The 16,857-nt window shown below is 36.0% G+C and overlaps 1 protein-coding gene across 3 annotated transcripts in view; it reads right to left on the bottom strand.

Moving 5' to 3' along the window:
- LOC117314853 (sodium- and chloride-dependent GABA transporter 1-like) overlaps positions 1-16,341 on the bottom strand; it is a 54,672-nt gene extending 38,331 nt beyond the window's left edge. Inside the window, exons 1-2 of one of the 3 annotated variants that reach the window (XM_033868974.1) lie at positions 15,507-16,340; positions 12,836-12,908 (exon numbers count right to left, since the gene is read on the bottom strand). The gene's annotated coding sequence lies outside the window, so the exon portion shown is untranslated. Of the gene's footprint in view, positions 1-12,835; positions 12,909-15,506 lie in introns of all 3 variants that reach the window. The other 2 variants (XM_033868975.1, XM_033868972.1) reach the window with 2 other exon arrangements.
- Between the last annotated feature and the right edge of the window lie 516 nt (positions 16,342-16,857).

Here is a 16,857-nt window from a genome sequence, read left to right as displayed (position 1 = left end):
TAATTTTGAAGAAGTCAACTGGACAAATCAAACTAGAACACTGACAAGCTAGCAAGGGCATGTCTTGTGACAATCTAGTGACCTTGACCTTTAACCCAGTAACCTTCACCAAGAATCAGTTGACTTCTTGTAAAATTACGATCAACTCTGCATATATATCTAACATGTTCTGCAGACATTAACTTTCAGTGATGGCACAATATTCAGATTCTTAGTTCAGCTGAACCTCTTTTTCTCGAAGTTATGAAAAACTTAAATTTGAGATATAACCAGAGCATTCAAGGATACCAAGTATATTTTATATTAGTTTACAGTCCTGTTACCGTGTATATTTTGTATCAGTTTACAGTCAGAATTGAAATTACTTGTGTAAGTCTTCGAGTTATCAGAATTTGAGACAACAAGATTTTACTGTAATAATACTGATATCATATATTACGATAATTTACACTCACCTTGTTGTAAAGTGACATAGGTGGCCATCAACACATTTCATGTTTTGCTTGGAATGTTTGCCATACATCACCAGGTTTACCAGTCTCCCAATTATTCATTTTCTTCGGTTGCATCCACACTTCAGAAAAAAGTAAAATAAATACAAATGTGCATATACAATCAGAGATGTATATGTGCTTGGTCAATGAAAATTGAAATACAAATCTGTAATTACTCTAAGACTGTAAGTCAGGTCCTTTTCATTTCTGCATAAACATTCAAGTTACAATGCCATTTAAAGAAAACAAAAAAGGTGGATTTAATTTTAACAGGGATTTCCCTTGAGATACACCAAATTATGTTAATAACAGGGATTAATTACAAAGGAAATATTTTGCTTTTTGAAACATTTTTCAAATTACAGGGATATGCATTTAACAGATGGGCATTTAACAAGCTATTGGATACGTTGTGATGAAATACTCACCAGAACTGTTTCCTTCAGTCAAAAAAAACCCCGACTAAATCCAGAGCTTCTTTGCTATTCCCTTCTGTCCCATTTTTCTTTTGAAATCATAGATTCATGGTAAGGGAGAAGGAGGTCGCCATGCCGCCTTTAATTGATTGTTTTTACACCTCGCCCTATAAAGAATAATAAATTTTCTTACTTTGTATATATATATGGTTTTGTACATATTGTTAGGTAAAAGCGACAGTATTGCTCAATAAAAAGATACTTGATTTGAATAAACATATCCATTTGAGTTGGTTATATATATACATGTATTGCTAAAGAAATAAATGATCAATGAAGTGATTCTAATACATACGAATGATCACAACACATCACACAGACAGAACACAAAATATAGAGCTATAATTACACTACAACCAATATGCCCTTGTCAATCGAACACAGAAGGTCCTATAAGTAAGAAACTATTTTCAGATTTCAGTATTCAATCCAAGTAAGATACAAGAGTACCATAGGACGGAACAATATATACCTATAAAATGCCATATAGTGTTCTATTGAATTAATATAGAAAAAGTGACTTTTATATAGCTAGCTGGCATACTATAAATCTCACTTTAACTACAAAGTCAATGTGTAGGAGATCTTAAGACTGTGACAAGATTTGAACACTCAAAATAAATAAAAAAGAATAACTTCTGCAAAAAAAAAAAGTTAAATCAAAATTCTTTTTAGACACACAACTTCATATCCTGGTTATAAGCCTACCAACTTTCAAAGAAGTAAATTGAAAAATGTAAGAGGAGACAGGCATCTAAGGCATGATAAAGGGCTTATTTCCGGAGAATTAGTTGTTTAGCAATAAAACAAAATTGCTCACTTTTTGCCCCGACCCAAACATTTGTAGCGTTTTGAATCTCCATGACCTAGGAATGCTAGTCAAATATGAGTGATATCTATTGCTTTTTAATTAGTTCCTTCTGACCAGACCAGGTGATATTGTATTTGTACATACTGAATGTATATAAATTAATAAAAGGTGCCTTTAATTAGAACTAATTATTTTACCTTTGTCTGCATAAATTTCTTTCTGAAATCATGGAGTATCCATTTTTCTTTGAAGCCATTCTCTGGCAACGCGTCCGCAATCTCTTCATGCTACAATTTTAAAAAGATTAATTATTACATAATCTCTCAAGACTTTTTGCTAAGTTTGTGGACATAAACTTTTAATACCTCAAAATAAATCAAAGGGTCAAAGGCCCTGAGAAATGTCAAGGTCTGAGGTCATATAACAAGAAATTTAATACCGGGTATTGGACTTTACAGTCAGACAGCTACATTTGTAGATGAAATGTCTTAATCTGGTTATTCCTATTCTATATATATATTCAAGAAAACATGTATTTATCTGCTGTCAACTTTCCAATAGCTGAGTATAGTTCTTTCCTTATTTCTTTAATGTTTGTGGAAGATTATTGATATACTTTGTAATCAGAAAAGCTGCTTGTAAACTTTGAATAAAACAACTGAAGGACAAATCGGTCTACTTACAGTAACATGTACAACCAGAGATAAAATCCAAGATGTACACAGCCTAAGTGGTTTTTTTTTATCTATACTATAAAATGTTAATTAGGCCTAGCAAATATGTATTTTTTTACCCTTAGTAACATTGAAAATGCTAATATTTTACCGCCGATAGAAACCTGCAGTCATGCTGTCGGTCGCGCTGTCCGACGAGACATATATATATATAGCCCGAGTTTTCTCTGGCCCTGTCACCATGTCTGGTGTAGGGCCAGAACGCACTACTATATCATGAAAACGTGGAATTATCTGTCACCGTTTGGTGTCGCTAAATATTTGATGCAAATACAATAAAATCGGGTTTGACATAACACCTACCTTACATATATGGATAAATGATCATGAGATATTTATTTACCCCAGAACACCCATTTAGTCCAATCTAGGTGTTTTATTCCGTCCGTATAAACCCTCGCTTTACGCTAGTCAAAATTTCATACTAGACTCGACGCCATATTGCTAACTATGTAGGTCGCAGGCGTCCTAATTTAGTAATTACCCTAATCACTGCGCGATGGAGCAAAAAGGAAAATATACAACATTTATTTTTATATATTTTACCCCTTATAATTTATAAATAATGATTTTTTTTAATAAATATAACAAGTTTTTGGAAATAATAACCTTAGTTTTCTTAATTTAAACTATGCAAAAGAAAAACACCATCATATGTGGTCTTTTCGGTCCATTGCGTTTCGATTCGGGTGGTTCGTCGTACCGTTGCTTACAAAATGGCGGGTCAACAGTACAAAATTTTGTTCTGTCATCTTAAGGTTGGACAAAGGAGCATGTCTAGTCTTACATTAAAAATAGCCAGAAATACTTATATATCAAGTCTTGATATATAGATATTGCTGGCTATTTTCTATTATAAGACTAGACATGCCCGCCCCCTGTGGTTGAACTAACAATTTAAACAACACTTTGAACATTGACTCGTCTAAAAAAACAGATGATCTTCATGATGAGTCAAACTACACTATTCGCTTTATTTGCCATTAGGTTATACTGGTTGTGAGTTGGCTCAGCGCGCAAGTACAAAAGAACATTAGGGATAGCAAGGCAAACATTTTCAACAATATCGTATAATTATTTGGAAACGCTTATTAGCGAGAGCAAGCATCTACATTCTTCATTTGCTTGTTCTGTGTTTGACTCGCACCTTTAACATGACATGGTAATCATTAATGTCATAAGATTATATTCTTAAAGTCGGGTAGGCCTATCCGCCGAATCTATTCCCGTCAACAGGTCAAGTCCTGCGATCTTTCAATAATTTCTATTCCTGTCTCGCACAACATTTCATTATACTGACACAATCTTCAATATGATAGGTCAATTAATTTAGGCAACAGGACCCACATAAAAATACTTTGTATAAATATAAAAGTAGGCCCCGAGTACAGCTACACTTAGTACTGTAGGCTGTAGCCTATAGCCAAGAGGAGATCGAGACAAAGATGGCGGATCTAGATTTACCTAATTTAATAGATAATATTATGAGATTCTAATGATGTATGCGATAAAAATCAAACTGGGTAATCCTGAATATTCACTTGATAACATAGCTCAAATATTTTATACAATATACAACGACTGGTGTTTATAAAATCGTTACTTACTCTGTGCCTGAAAAGTCACCTTCCTCCCGTATGTGCTTCCGGTTGAAAACGAGCATGCGCATTGGTTGACGTGTGTGTGTTGAAAAACCGCGCGATGCAAAAATTTTCACACAACTGCAACACACATTACACGAAAATCCTGCCAACTGAAACATGTCACAATTTTCACATATATGATAAAAAACATCATTTTAGACCGGAAAAAAAAGAATGTCAAGTGAATGCCGGAAAATCGGCATTCACTTGCTCAAGTGCATTCAGTTGTTGGTGCGTAAGCGTGTGTGTGCATTCAGTTGGCAGGATTTACAAACACACACACACACACACACACACACACACACACACACACAACACATCTAAAGATGTGTACTCGTGTACTCAGCCTCAGTGAATACTACTTGTATAACTTGTAATCTTATTTATACTATCAGACTGTACTAATACATTTTTAATTATTCAACATAATTACTAAAATATTTTTGTACTATTTATATAATGTTGTACAGTAGTTAAGATAAATTCATTGATATCATCCGATAGTGTATTGTCACCTGAAGTTAATACGATTGAATTAGAATAACCAATACGGTCATTAATTTCATTAATTAAATACCTAGAATTAGAGAAATTAGGACAAGTGAAAAAGAAATGATCATTATTTTCACTAGGTGAGCCACAGGTACAACCTGAATCAGGGATAAGATGATCTATAAATTTATGATGGTTCAAGTCATTTGCATTATTTCTTAATTGACACAAGATAATATTTAATTTACGAGGTATACAGTTTTTAAATTTAGTAGATATAGTATCATTATTAGGATTTGCTGAAGTTCGATTAAGATTGTTTTTGAAGGAACTTAGACTTACAGCCTTGGTTAGTGAAGGATCAAGATTATTCCATGCCTGCATAGTGCTTGAAAAGAAACTCCTGTCATAGATAATTGTTCTTGATCCTTCAAAGATAACTCTTTGTTTTCTATCCGTAAGATAACTTTCAAACCATTTGTACAAATTCCCAGATATGCCATATTTTTTTTAACTTATATAAAAGACCCCGATGCCAGACTCTGTCAAAGGCTTTACTGATATCACAAAATACTAATCTTATATCCTTACCGTTATCTATATTATCCATAATTACATTATATATTGATATTAATTGATTGACAGTAGAGTCTCTAGGTTGAAATCCAGATTGGTGCTCACTGATAATATGATGTTTAGTTACATAATTAAAGACATATTTAAAGATTATTTTTTCTAATATTTTACTTAAAATAGATGTAATTGCAATTGGTCTATAATTATTTGGATCATCAATGGCACCTTTACCTTTATATAGAGCTTTAACATAAGCAGACTTCCAGGCTGTTGGAATTGTACCAGAAGTAACAGTTTTGTTAAATAGAATTTTGAGAGGTAAAATTATTGACGGTAGAAGATTTTTTATTATTTTAGGAGAAACATTATCAGGTCACGGAGGTTTACTCTCATTTATTAACTGGATTTGATCAATGATATCTTGATCTGATATTGTGACTGTACCAAACTACACCTTTAAGAGACTCTAGTATGTCTCGGTTAGGGGACAGAATCAAAAGCCTTCCTCACAACGGCAAACGCTCAACTAAAGGCCAAAAGTGAGGCATTGTCAATGGAGATAATAGGAAGAAGAGAGTTGTTCAGAGAAAAGAGATCCCAAATTTAGTCGCCTTCTACAATCATGCAATGGGGCAGCAGGTACAATTCTTGCGCCCTGCCCTGTAGAACTCGAGGGAAAGTGAAGGTGATCCATTTGAACAAACCTTGTAGTTCGTCATCCATGCTTGCTACAACCTAATATCGAGTCTGGGCCTCTTAGGTAACCAGAAAAAGCCGGTTAAACATTTTTAACCAAATAAAAACACTTTACCCTGAATACAAGTCAAGATAATTTAATTTGCAAACTTAATGTGGCTCTAACGCAAAAACCTATTTGCCAAAAATTATGAACCTGAGCCTCCTGGATAATGAGAAGTTGAATTGAAAACGGATGTCTCCGTAAGGCACACTAAGCCAGGTGAACTAAACAACTATCTGTAAAGTTCAAATTAATTTCCCTTAAAGATAACCAGCCTATTGTATGTCATAATCGGCAAAATATTTAACAATCAGATGAGACAACATATACAGTACGAGGAGGGTGATTTGGTACTCAAACGCTCACAGGGATTAAAACCCCGCTGCAATTCCGCCGTAATCCCGCGCAAGCGATGTCGCCGCGATCCCGCTCACGCAGCGATTCCGCTCTGACAAGGCAGCAAGCCGCTCAGCCAGCGATTCAGCTCCGGAAGCCCGCTCAGCCAGCAATCCCGCTCCGGCGCGCCAGCAAACCCGCTCAGCCAGCGATCCCGCTCCGGCGGGCCAGCAAACCCGCTCAGTCAGCCATCCCGCTCCCGTAACATGGACACAAGAAATCCTGCAATCTATTTTTTAAATATAACGATGAATAAGAAGGAATTCATATTTATTTCATCAGAAACGTTCGTAGAATGTAATGTAACGTTTACAAAATGTGTTTCGTATTCACTTGCTTGAGTTGTTTTCTGCTTGTGTAAGTATCAAATCAAGAGTAATTTGGAAGCGTGAGTAATGAAGTTTAGTTTAACAAAAATACATTTTATGGATCTTAAAGTATAATCATAGAAAAAGGTTAAACACAAGGTTATTTTTTAAACAACATCTTGTATCTAAAAATGTTCATACGGGGAGTAGTGTAGTGCAAAATGCAAATGTACATCTGATTTTAATTAGATTGAGTATTCTGATATATTTCTAAGTTGTTTTGTCTTTTTGGTATACATACAGTACATGTACATGTTAGCTGGATCGTATGAAAGAGGAACATGACGCAATTTGGCCTGTTTCGACCTAAAGGTGACCATTTTCAAATAAAAAGTAGTTCTCAGATCTGATATTCGCTGGTATCAATAACATGGGGGAAAACGTAGTTGATGAAATATTTAAGTTTGGATGTCAATTAGACTAACTACATGAATAATAGAAAATGAAACCATCAGTTTATGCAGCATACGGAAGATTAACGGATCAAACCACCAACATTTATCTATTTTGCATACATACATGTATGTACATACCTACAAGTTGCGAAGCTTACAACGATGACAACTGAGCAAAATATGAGTGCAATATATATGTTTATATCTATTTTGGTATAAGGTGATGTAGATTCGCAATAAGTCACGTGATATTTCACATGTACATGTACTCTAGTTAAGCTCTCGCTAGCGCTGTGCGCGAACAATAATTTATCTTATATAAACATTTGTGAGTGGTATACCACTTAAAGTATCGTAGTTATGTATGATATATTAAAATAAAGAAGGCAATTGGTTCTGTCAGTGAAACATTTTCTTTGATATAGGCAGGATTTGAAATGTGGTCGAATTGTACGATCGCCAGCCTTATGTAGCCATGCCTGTCTGAGTTACCTACAAATGTATTCAATGCTTGGTAAACGTCGTAGTATGCACAATGCACGCGCAATGTACAGGGTACCGAGACAGTTTTTTGACGGCTGGCGATGGGCAGTATACACTGATACATGTAGGCTTATATATATATATAATATTTATGAAATTCTCTGAATGAAATATTTGAAATGAACTGTGGTCATCCATATCATTTATGTAAGCGGAGACGGTAAAATGTACAGTATTATAAACTTATTAATCTGTATATCACCCGTTTGATAGGTAACCAGTCTTGACATTTTTCATAAAATGAAAACACATTCGTTTTGAACAACCGGACCCATAACGTCTCATATATACATTATACATGTACATTTGTATGTGCTTGTTGAAACAAATACATGAACATGATTTCTTACGGATAATGTTGTTATTATGATTAATATTGTGTGTATATACATGTATATGTAAATTGTATATGCACGTTTGGGTAAAATATCCAAATTCGTCCTTATTAAAGTAATATGAAGATCAATAAATAAGTGTATCACGATATTGATCTATATAGGCTATGCCTGATGTCCAATCCTTTTGACTTAACATCTCGTCAATAAGATGTGTTGAAATTAAAAATATGGATATTGAGTGTTCTATTTTCTTACGAAACCTCACATAAATAGTTACCCTGATATCTTATTTAAACATATTTTTATTGTAACTTATATGTATATAAGAGATTGGGCAAAAACCACCTTTCCCGACACAAGTATACATTAAAAAAATACCGAAAGATGGCATAATATAATATTTTAATATAATATTATTTTTAACATGTTTACAAATTGGTTTGAGCGGGAGAGAGGGAGAGGAGGGAGGTATATATAAAGATATAGTGAAAGTAATTGCTCTTATTTCAATGCATGTGTATATCTTGATATGTTGTAACCATTAAACCAATACGTACATATTATCAATGTATAACTTTCAACAATACAAATTACGTACCTAATTTAAATCTGAAATATATATATGATTTAAGAATGATTAATACAACTATCATCGGATACGGATTTAACGGGTTTTACTTCCACTATTACGGCCTCAAAAGGAAAACGGCAGGTGCCTTATTCTAAAAGACCTAAATGTAAGAGGTGAGATACAGGTAGACTTGTAAACATGGAGCATAGGCTAAATCCTTATGTAACAACATTCCGCCCGCAGGTAAAAAAAAAAAAGCCGTATGGGTCCGATGGGGTCACTGCGATACAGGTATACTCGCTATTGTAATCAAAATCTGTGATTGGCAGATGTTAACAGCAGGTGACAACATTTCTATAACGGTAACTACACTGTACACGACCGGTATTTGTCCTGTGTATAGAGGATTTATCTATATCACATTGATTAACTCCAATCATGATTTGTAAATGACGCGATTTTAACCTTAACCAAGTGGTCTCCATACACACAGTTTTATTTGGATACTATAACACATGGAAATGTGTTACATGAGGAACATTAACATTGTATCAAACGTACATATATATGAATAAACAATCCAGGTACAAAAACATAATATTCATAGGATTATATTACATACACGTAATCAAAGAAGAGATTTAGAAGAAGAAACGACAAACCAGTTAGAACTTCGTTTATAATTAGGACCTTTTAACAGACGTTTTAGTTTAGTTTATTTGGATTTGAGCGGTAATAATTTAGAATGTAATTTCTTTGCAAATTCAATGATTGCGCTTTTACAGGAAAACAGATAATGATACTCATCTCCTACATTCTCTGAAGACAAGGTTCATATCTTCTGAAACTCTTTGTTACCTTCCCAGTTTCAATGGAAAATTTCAATTACATGTACGTACACTGTGTATCTAATACAATTACAGTTAATCTAATCTCAGGCTTCATCGGACATAAAATGGACTGGTCAATAGCTCGGTGAAGGACGAAATACTTCACATTGTTTGGGTGTTAGGTCTTGATAATAATGGTGACTTTCGTATAGTCAGTACGTATTTATTTATTTTTTACTTCCGAAATAAAAAGGACAGGAAATATTCCCATGTTGTCGTTATAATTGATTAAAATATGTTTAAAACGTGTTTTTGTTGACGTTTTTATCACATACACATGACAGATGACACCAATGTATTGTTTTTCTCACAATAAAGAAAGAATATTTGACTACACACACAGTCATTATGTGGTCTATATATAGTTTAAACTGTATTTTATTTGACAATTTCCATTTAATAGTATATATACAACATAAGATATACATACATACGTACATGTATATACTATAATGCTCTGTCCTGCAATCAAAGACCGTACTACATGTATTTCTTTGCTGTCAAAAAGAGATCGGGAAGGCAATCGATTATCCTTTACAAAAATGTTCGATATCTCACATAATAATTTTGTACCAGGCTGCTAAAATGGTAACAATTCTTTCAAATCTTTATTAGTCTTACGAGTATACATCTCATCAACATCATACGATTACAAAAAATATAATCCAAGTCAGCTCGAGTAGAGCAATGCACTTGTGACGATTTTTTTCTGGTAATAAAGTAATTAAATGATTAGCTCCTATAGTTGGGAAACTATTAGCACTGATTTCGATATCTACCGGTAATATACATGTAAGTGTATGTCCGTGATATTAGCCATGCAAGAGATGTCCCCGATGGACACATACATAATGATAGTAATAAAAACACAATATCTTTAGGCCGTGGATTTTAAACTACGAAATGTTCAAATAATTGTAAAGTTTATGAAACTTACTACAGAAATTCAAAGATAATTTTTTCAAACGGACATGTTGCTAGCTAAATACTTCAAATGTCTACGTAAAAATAAGTCGAGATCAAAATAACGAGCCCCTTATGTGGCCTACAAAGGTCAGCTAAATCAGAATTGTAATAATGCTACCGTGGACACGTGGCTCATTGTCCACTATTAAAATGGTTACCGGATATTGAGCACATTTCCGTGTTCCCCATATCCCACTCGAGGTGCACAAAAATTCTGACCAAGATCCGACCGTCCTTAGTACCCTAGAAATGATGACAAAACCGCATTTTGACCCATCCCCATTCCGTAAGAATGAAATAAAGCTACTGCGGACACTTAGTTCATTGTCCACCATTAACCAGAATGATTACATTTTCGTTTTCCCAAAGAAGGCGGTCAACAGTTAGCAGTCACAGGATACATTTACAATGTAATTACTCAGGACCTACCACTAAATGACGACTATATCCAATATTACTGGATTTATGACTCGTGAGTGTTCTTGCACATGCATGTAAATAGTCTATTTAAACTTTAATAACTACAATATTTCCCTATAAATAGTTTTTATCAAAAATGGGCTGACATCAAGTACATTGTCATATTGTACATCATTGCAGATATTATCAAACTTATAACAAAGAGTTCATGAGCAATACATTACACAAATGAATTTGTATCTCATAGTTGAGGTACATCATCCAATAAATACTTATTCAATGGGATGGACGATACAACTGAAAACACATACATGGTAATTAAAGTATAATTAATCGACACCAGGCTGTTGAAAGTCTACAGTCATTACTGATTGCTGCCCTGCAGGTAGGGCGTAAGAATTGTACCTGCTGCCCCCATTGCATGATCGTAAGAGGCGACTAAATTTGGGATCTTATCTTTTCTCTTCTTTCTTAACAACTTTCTTCTTCCTAATGTCTCCCTTGACAATGCCTCACTTTTGGCCTTTAGTTGAGCGTTCGCCCCTGTGAGGAAGGCTTTGGGTTCTGTCCCCTTGCCGAGACATACCAGAGTCTTTAAAAATGGTAGTTGCTACTCTTGCTTAGCGCTCAGTATACTTGGAGTGGGACGACTGGTTAGCCCGTTGTCAGTATAATGTGACCGGGTGAGGTGTGCTGCTGGGTGTCTTCGGCAGTATGCTTCAGTGAGGTAGCACTATAAATCGGCAAAAGTTCCGGCCTATCACAAGGAGACTTAACACGAACATACCACAGCCTCCCAAAACACACATACGCACTCGCCACACGCATGCATGTCGCACGCACGGGAGGCCGTCCTTAAATGACCTTAGCTGTTAATAGGACGTTAAACAAAATAAACCAAACCAAACCAAACCATTACTGATTGAGCGGGTCCTATTCAATTCCGCTCGAGCGGGTCCGCTACAAGTCCGCTCGAGTGGTCCCGCTACAAGCCCGCCCGGCGAGCGGGCCCGCTACAAGTCCGCTCGGGCCCGCTACAAGTCCGCTCAAGCCCGCTACAAAACCGCTCAAGCCCGCTGCGAACCCGCTTAAGCCCGCGCCCGAACCTGATGCCAATCCGCTCGAAGCCCGCTCAAAGCACGCTGCAAACCCGCGCAAATTCTGAGCGGAGTGCTGCGCGGATCAACGCTCTGTGAGCGTTTGAGTACCAAATCACCCTCCTCGTACTGTATTCACGTCTGTAGGGAAGGCGTTGGGTTTTATTCCTGAGCCGAGACATGCAATAGTATTTAGTTAGAGGCATATGGGGCAAGCATCGCTCACTTGATATTAAACTAATAATGGAAAAGCAGTTATTTTACAAATACTTTTACCATTTTGTATCTGGCTCTCGGTGCAATGCACTTTTGATAACTTTTTCTCGACCTCGAGTCATTTGACATCTTCATAATCTAATGATGTTTATTAGTAGAAAAATGATCTTGACCTTTAATCTCTGGTCCCAGTGGCCTTGGCATTTTACGCTTTTCCTGGGGCGCAGGTGATATTGACTATTATGTCTAGTTCAATCCTATTCCAGGCGAAAAGCTTATTTTTGGTGATTTTTGCGGTTTCAAAATATTGCAATTTATTAATTTCGGTTAATCATAAAATACTGGACGGAATCACTGCGAGAAAGTATGATATATAGTTTTATTTTGTTTTCAAGTCCATCGACAATCTGCATAGAGACTGATAGAGTCGCTTGACTGCACACGTTTTTCATCGACTGTAAACTGACAACCTATGTTAACACGATATGTTGGACTCGATTCAGCAGGCATGTGCTATCTGATTTATCTAATTAGATCGTACTTAACTACAAAAATTCAACTTCATTTTCGATATTAACAGCCGTCCTAACACATCCTCATCAGTAAATCAATTGTTAGCTTATGGCGATTACATACTAAATGTCTGGTGTAAATCAGAAGCAATACTCACGTTAGTCCTAATCAGTCCGGAAGTTTTACCAGCACGTTCTCGTCGGGTATAGTCCGGTTTCGCTCTGCTTCAGCTGGGAGTGTATGGCAGCCAATTTACATAAAGTTTATTCATAGGTCCATGTATACAAAGAATACATCGACGTAGATCTTCATACGATTATAATAGCGCATTGAAATCTTTAACAAGACATCTATGGGCCTAACGGTCACACATGAACTGCTATATTTCAGCCATCTGGTCCAACTCTTCAGCCCCTGGTGTGCAGTCAATTCGAATATATGCATAAAGGACGATAACGGATAACATTCAGCTATATATATATATATTTTTTGTTATTTGGTTCTTATTAACAGATGAAGTATACACGGTTGAGACTCTTCATATTATCAATGGTTTTAACAGTTCAGTTAGTTTAATAATAAATGTATATAAAAAGCAATAACCACAGTTACGCTCCGCGCCACGGACTGGTTCCTCCCTTCACATTTTCACAATATGAATAACTGAGATTCCAATAGAGAAATGCTCTAAATAAGTCAATAATTTGTATTTTGAAAAGGTCAAAGGCGACTAAGCATGCTTCATTTCGGAACCATGTTAAGCTTTTATTGTCCTTTGTTAGGATGGTTCATACATAACTCATTCTTACCTATTCAGGCGAGCGGACCAACCTCAATGTATTAAAGCGCGAGTACCAGCCTCCGTGTGTCTATTGTAATGAACCATTCATCATTTAAGATCTTATACTATATTAGCATTCAGTATGCTTGAAAGCAATGGCGAATATTGTTAGCAGGAGAGGACGTGCTAGGACCTTTTGACCATAAGACATTAAATAAAACTTACCACGGGTAGTACTCTCCGTGAGTATGTATGAAAGTCAATATTTCATGTAAATCTTTCCATACCGGCACGGAAGATAACTTTTCCTTAAAACATGAAGTCGTAATTGTCAGCAATACTTTTATATCAGATCAGAAAATTAATGAAAAATGTTTATTTGTTGTTTAATAATCCTTGTGGTATTTTTACGACATGCCGCAAATCGGCGCGGTTGTCAACTATTGTAAATACAGATCGGTTGTGTTCTGTAAGCACCGGCTCATGTATGATATTGTCACTGCAAATGTGAAATACCATGGGTTAAACAAGAATGGTGGGTTCAAAAGTCAGAAACAGCTTAAAAGACTTCGAAACCTTAGCAAAGGCGTCATATAACATGCTGTTAATAGGACGTTAAACAAAATAAACAAAACCAAACCATATCACATTTTTATCGAGCAGCAGGCGACAACCAGCCCAGAGTGAAAACTCATTACGACCACATATTTACATTTGTATGGCATTGTCACTATAAAGCCTTTTTGAGAGTTGTGTCGTTGATGTTTGTTTAAGTGCCATGCATCACGCGACAGTATCAGCGTAGTAATACAACACAGACCGGAACTACAATATCCAATGTAAACAAACAAACATGGCGCTGACTGAACTGTCATAGGGCCGAGACTTGACAAGATACAATGATGCCTTACACAAATGTTTGAAAAAATACATATTATTTAAAAAAAAAAAAGGTAATAAATATAATAAAATGCAAATAAAAGTACACGTATCTTCACTAAGAAATAAAAGGCATAGGTATAGATTGAAATAACCAATGAGAATGTTGTAACACTCGTACAATTTGTAAAAATATCGTCTGCTACGGCCTAGAAAACCATCATGGAGCTCGAGCCAAACCAACTTCCAAACTTTTCTTTGGATTTACCGGATTTTCTTGACACCGAATTTTCGTCAAGTGGGGACGAATGCCTATCAACATTACCAACAATCAACTTATCAGATTTGGGTTTTGAACCTAATGATATTGTTGCAAGTTCCGTAACTTCCTATAAAATTGATGATGAGCACCTTCATGAACTTCTGACTGCTGGACCCGAGGACCCACTACTACCATCCCCCGAAACACCGGCACCCCCTAAAAGGTTTAAAACGATGTCCAAAGAGAATATTGAACAACTGTTCGATGCCAGAGAGGCCCCTGCGACCAAAAAAAAAAACACACAATGGGGAATCAAACTATTTCAAGGTAGGTTTCTCCAGCCCCTGTGGCCTTGGCCTTTCCAGACAAACTTTGTTTCTTGGAGATTACGTCATGTCATGTAAATAATTATGCAGAATATCTACAGAAAGCGATAAAACGAGTTATTGTCGCATAATATAAAAGCAAGCAAAAACTGTTTTAATCGTTACACAACAGACAACTTTTGTCTTCTCTCATTATATTCTTCTTTAGTCTAGATCAAGTTCACGTTTCTTTTTTTTAGACTGGAGTAAAGAGAAAACCGGAGACGAAACTGACCTGAAAAATGTGCCCATTGAAGAGTTGGCAGACAAATAAGGAAGCTTTTACTGCGAGGCAAAACCAGCCAAGGGCGACCAAGAAGCCGTGTACCACAGAACAACGTTAATTAACGTTAGAGCCGCAATTAACCGTCATCTGGCGAACTTGAGAAGAAATGTGGACATTGTCAGAGACAAGGAATTTAAAGTTGCTAATGGGGTTTTAGATGGTTTGCTCAAAGAGCGCATGAGACTCGGACAATCAAAACCAGTCAATCACAAAAAAATAATTGAACAAAGCGATTTAGAGAAGATTTCGACTTACCTTAAAAGTGCGTCCGCATCCCCAATAATCCTACGGGAGTGTGTCTGGTACCACCTGTCAATAAACTTCATTTCACGTAAAATTGGGGTTCCACCACCGACTCAAGGTCAATTCCTTTGATTTTAATTCCGATGAATCAGGGGAATATATCACGTTAAAACATGAAACAAAACAAAAAAACTTCCAGGGTGGATTATCATCCGCAGAATGCAGCTCCGGTAAGAGAATGTATGCGACAGGTACAGCCGACTGTCCACTTGCCATGTTAAAACTATTAATAGATAAAACTGACAAAACAGCAAGTAGTCTGTTTAACCAATACAACAGAGATGCACTCGGCACTCCATTCCTTTCAAATACTTGGTTCACATCTAAAGCTCTGTCGAAACGCACGTTTGCACGATTCCTTCCAGACATCTGTAAAGCTGCCGGCGTCGAAACACACTACACACCGCACTGTTTGAGGGCCACAGCAATTCAACATTTAAATGACCAAAACTTTGAAACAAGACATATTATGTTCATGTCTAATCACAAAAACGAATCCTCTCTCAGATCCTACAACAGGAACGTGTCGACATCACAGAAAAAGGCACTAAGTGGCGCGCTCTCTTGTATCACTCATCCAGAATTACAAACGGCGATCGTCCCATGCTCTGTAACTAGGTCAAACACTCCTTCATCCACAGTTTCCTCAATTTCTCAAAATACATCCATTAACGAGGATGCTGTAGCATCGACCAACTATAGTCAGGTTTCGTTGCAATCTACCACTAAATTCACGCCTGGATTCTTTGCTAATTCCAACTTTTCTCACTGCTCATTCAACATCAAAAATTAACTTCCTCGTGGCGCGTGACTATCAAGGTCGAATTACGGTGTCGGGTGTATTTATCAATGCGTAATATTTTGTTCCGGGGCCAATATACTGAAAGCATTGTTATAGATAAATTTGAGCAAAAATACATATTTTTGTCAAATAATTTATTATGAGAAAACATGCCATATACTTTGTTTGTAATAAATTTAGAATATAATAAATTGTTGGGTTTTTTTTCCAAGCACTATTTTGTTGCCGATTTTGTTTGTCAATCTGCACGACATGCAGGCTGTTCCAGTTAACGACTAAAATTTGTGTTGCCTGTCGGTAACGCGGGAATTATGAATTTTTTAAATATGATCTGTCAAAGGAAAAAAAATCAAATCGTTGGAAAATGTAAATATAAGCGTTGAACTGTTTTTGTATGGTATTTATGATCTATTTGAACGTTCAAATAGATCATAAATACCATACAAAAACAGTTCAATGCTTAATTGTACGCTATGAGCCTAGTACTGCCCGATGAAGAAA

The sequence above is a fragment of the Pecten maximus genome, chromosome 16 (assembly GCF_902652985.1).
Source record: "Pecten maximus chromosome 16, xPecMax1.1, whole genome shotgun sequence".
Lineage (NCBI taxonomy): Eukaryota > Metazoa > Mollusca > Bivalvia > Pectinida > Pectinidae > Pecten > Pecten maximus.
This window is presented reverse-complemented; position numbering and strand designations above follow the sequence as displayed.